The sequence below is a fragment of the Arachis ipaensis genome, chromosome B10, assembly GCF_000816755.2.
Source record: "Arachis ipaensis cultivar K30076 chromosome B10, Araip1.1, whole genome shotgun sequence".
Classification (NCBI taxonomy): Eukaryota; Viridiplantae; Streptophyta; class Magnoliopsida; order Fabales; family Fabaceae; genus Arachis; species Arachis ipaensis.
This window is the reverse complement of record NC_029794.2, coordinates 70124099-70128356: the sequence shown is the minus strand read 5'-3', so window position 1 is coordinate 70128356 and position 4258 is coordinate 70124099. Positions and strand designations below refer to the sequence as shown.

General features: G+C 36.4%; 1 long non-coding RNA gene across 3 annotated transcripts; it reads left to right on the top strand.

The window, feature by feature from the left end:
- LOC107621660 lies at positions 269-2485 on the top strand. 3 transcript variants are annotated; one of them, XR_002355798.1, is made up of 4 exons: positions 269-670; positions 1018-1104; positions 1599-1657; positions 1965-2485. It is a non-coding gene; the product is annotated as an uncharacterized LOC107621660 (long non-coding RNA). The 3 variants fall into 3 exon arrangements; XR_002355797.1 differs by having other exon boundaries at positions 276-670; positions 1599-2485; XR_001615879.2 differs by lacking the exons at positions 1599-1657; positions 1965-2485 and adding an exon at positions 1428-1501 and having other exon boundaries at positions 277-670.

Sequence of the window (4258 nt, the reverse complement as noted above, 5' to 3'; positions counted from 1 at the left end):
CTTTTATGAGAGTGGCAATTGATGCGAGATTTGGCTACGTTTTTTTTTTTGCCCCGCTTAAAAAGCGTAGCCATAGAGAGAAACCGGCACGCTTTTAAAGCATAGCAACAGGGGTTTACTATTGTGGCGTTTTAAAAGCGTAGCCGTTTCCAAAAAGCCTTTTGGCACGCTTCAAAAGTGTGGCCAAAAGACTCCCCCAAAAAAAATTTTCAAAGAGCTCGTACCCTTCAAATTAAAATGTCTTAAAGTTATAACTTCAAATTAAAATCTTTCAACGAGCTCGCTCCTTCTTCATTCAAAGACCCTAAGCCCAAACTCCTCTTTCAAACATTAAGCCCCATTTCGTTCAGAAGATAACCCTAAGCCCTCTCTTCATCGTGCCTCACCCTCACCCTAACTCCGCGACGACGACACTCCGTGAAGAACGTCGCTGCGCTCGCAATGCCTCCGCCGGAAATCCCTCTTCCGGCGCCCCTAACCCTCCTTCTGTGGTGATTCTCTCATGCGGTGACTCCCTCTGCTCACTTGCCGTCGCAAACCCGCCGTCGATGCTCCCTTTGCCGCTGCTTCCTTCTGTCACTGCAAACCCCTAACCCCTTCCGCGCCGCTCCCTTTTTCGTGCAGGCCGGGGCCCCTTCCATCGATGCTTCATTGCTGGTTTTGAGAGTTGGTAAGCCCTATTTATTAAAGTCTGTAATCAAACCAGATAACAAAAGAGAGTTGAAGTTTAATTTAAGTAGCAAGTCTCTGTAATCAAATCAGTGCATATGAGTTGGTTGTGGTTGTGTTGTGTTGAATGTGTTAGTTGAATTGATTTTTTTTTTGGTTAATATTATTTTTGGGTGCTATGGAATTATCGAATAGAACAGAATTGATGTTATTAAACTCTGAATTGATTTATTAAAATCTTCTTTCTCTTTCTTTCAGTAGATTCTGTCCTTGTTTTTCTTCAAAATGTCCACTTTCTTTATTATTATCATTTTGGTTATTGTTAATTTGTGGTTGCAATTCTTTTAGGTAACCCAGCCGCCTGGTGATTCAATTTCCAGCCTTTGTTTCAGTCCCAGGGCCAATTTTGTTGTCGCTACTTCATGGGATAACCAGGTTTGAGTTTGACTTGGATATTAGGGCATATTTTTTTGTTAATGTTTTGTGTTATTTCTATTTTTTAATGTTAGTTCACAAAAGAAAAATTGTCACAATGTTATCTTTTTGGTGTTTCTTGCTTTTACGATTAACTTCTCAAACTGAAAGGGATATGATGTTTTTTATAATTAGTATTAGAAAGAAGAAATGGTGACAGAAAATACTTCTGAAACTAAACCAACTCTTTAAATTTATGTGAAGAAAAGGCTCTTATGTTGTGTTTAATTGTTTGATAGACAAATGTTTTTTTTTTTGGTGAATTTCTTTTGTCAATATCGTAGGTTCGATGTTGGGAGGTTGCAAGGAATGGAACTGTTATCAGCAATGAATTTCAGCTCATTTTATTAAAAAAAAAGAAAAAGAAAAAGAAAAAATTATTATTAGTGGTATTACTGAAAATTTCTTTTGAACTGCGATGGCATTATAATTAATGTTCTCTTTTATTGTTTAAGGTTTTGTGCTCCACTTAGAAGGATGATGGAACACCGGTTTTCTCCGGAGGCTGTGACAAGTAAGTCAAGATGTGGCTGCTTTGGATCTAGTTTTCTTTCTAGTTTTGGTAGTTGATCCAAGTTTTGTTTTTAATGCGGAAAAAAGGTTTTGTTTTTGTTAAGTTTTTTTTTGTGACTCTGTTTTATCAAGTTTTAACGCTGATTAATCACTTGACCAAAAAAAAAGCTGATTAATCCACCTAAAATGAGGCATGGCGCCAAAATTTAAGAAATGATGTATGAAAGCAGAATTCAGAAAAAGCAGTTCCTGACCAAAACAAATAAAAGAAAAGCAGTTAAAGTTGGCTGATTTTGATTGTGTTGCAGAAATATTTACCTCTTGAGGAAGGTGCCAAAGTACATAGCCATATATGTGAAGAGTAGGGTGAAATAAATCAAATCATGTGAAATTATCTTATTTGAGTGTATCTGATCCAAATTCACATGCTGCTATATATGGTAAAGAGTAAAGACAAATACATTGTAGGGGTATATACTATACTATATACACATGATTTGAACCTTTGCTTTTCTATTCCAATGGGGCCATGGGGTACGGTCCTCCAAAGTAGACCTCCCTCCCTTCTTAAACCTAATTATCATAACCACGTAATGTATGAAATATACATGTATTTGTCTGTGAATTGATTTTATTAGATTACTTTATAGCATAAATATGACCTTGGATATGCCGTTGCTAGGATCCCAGGAACAAATATATACTATGCACTCTTATCCTTTAACATGAGACACTTTTCACGTTATGCCGACAGTTATATCCACCTTATAGGGAATCATCTTATTTTCAACATTCTAAGCTAAATTTGGAAAAATGTTCAGTGTGTATCATTATTTTGTTTAGTTTCTATATGTTTGGAGCGCAGGTAATACATTGTGTTGTTTCTTAATGATAAATTCATAATAATAATGTGACTAATAATGTATAAATCAAATATATAACTTCAAAACATTTAGTTTAAACAAGTTAATGTACTATGAATAATGATCACTTAATCATTTTCTTCAGAGTGGTCATTTATATATATAATTATTTATATGTTTATTTAATAATTTTAAATTTTTAAAAAATAGAATTTCATAATAATTCTCTGTCGTATTAATAAAAAAATTCCCTTCCTTATATCATTTTGATTCTCTCTGTCGGTTCACTGCTACTTTATAGAGAGAGACCTCCATATCTCATTACTGTGCTTTCTCTCAATCTTTAATGTACTTTTTTTTTTATATTAGAACTAATATTATATGTCTAATCTAATGAATAAGGTATATAATATGTACGTGTATCTATCACTAACACAATATTATCCCGTAATAACCTAACATATACCAATTCATATTTATATTGTCCATTATTTTAAGTGCATTGGCTGCCCGTATACAAGATCATCTTCGTCCAAAAATGGTGCACACAGATGGCATAACTACATGAAATCCCCAAAGTATGTTCTGTTGATTCTTTATATTTATGTCTCCCCTTGATGTTTTTTCACTTATGAGTTCCATGATGTTCTCCTGAATTTTTTCTAGTGAGATCAAGTTGGAGGAGGTTGCTGTTTTGCATTACACATGCTAAATTCTCATATCTCACTTCCAGACGTGATCGTTGTGGTTGCAAACCTACCAAAGAAGATGTAAAAAGATGCTTCATGTTGGAATTTGATAGATCTGTGAGTTCATGAACTCTGTTTCCACCTTATTCTTTTACTTTCTTTTCTGTCCACTTAGCCATTTGGTTGAATATTGGAGAAAAAATGGATTTGTCTTACCCGTGCAGTATATAATTAGATTACTATAGTTTGAACTTAAGGTAATCGTCACAGATTCTAGTTGCTAAAAAATAGGGAAAAAGGGTTTGGGCATGGTGGGGACTGCTTTCCCAACTGATGAGTATTAGCGTAGCCATATCCTCTCGCATATGGCCACGTTTAAAAGCGTGGCAATAGATAAAAGCGTGGCGACAAAAAAAACGTGGCCATAGGTCACTAAAAGCGTGGCGATAGAGCAACCGGCACGCTAACAGTTGTGACCCTTTCAAAAGCGTGCCGGTTGCTCAAAAAGCGTGGCGAAAAGCTATCGCTACGCTTTTTCCCACTTTTCGCCACGCTTTAAAAGCGTAGCAAAATCCTGGTTTTCTTGTAGTGCCATCTCCAACATTAGTGACAAAGGTGAGTGTCACTAACGTTGGCTCATCATCCTATCCTCAACGTTAGCTTCCACGTTAACTAAGTTAACGTGGGAGCTAACGTGGTTCATAGTGACTCATTGTGGCTCATTCCAACGTTAATGACAAAGGTGAGGGTCACTAATGTTGGCGATTGTTTTCTTTCTCTACTTTAACTTCCACGTTAACTAAGTTAACGTGGGAGTTAACGTAGCTCAAGGTGGCTTAGTCCAACGTTGGTTACAATGGTGAGTGTCACTAACGTTGGCCATTCTTTTGCTTCCCAATGTTAGAGTCCACGTTAACTAAGTTAACGTGGAAGCTAACGTGGCCAATATGAGCTTGGTCCAACGTTAGTGACAAAGGTGAGTGTCACTAACGTTGGCTCCATTTTCTTTCTTCCACGTTAGAGTTCACGTTAACTTAGTTAACGTGGGCT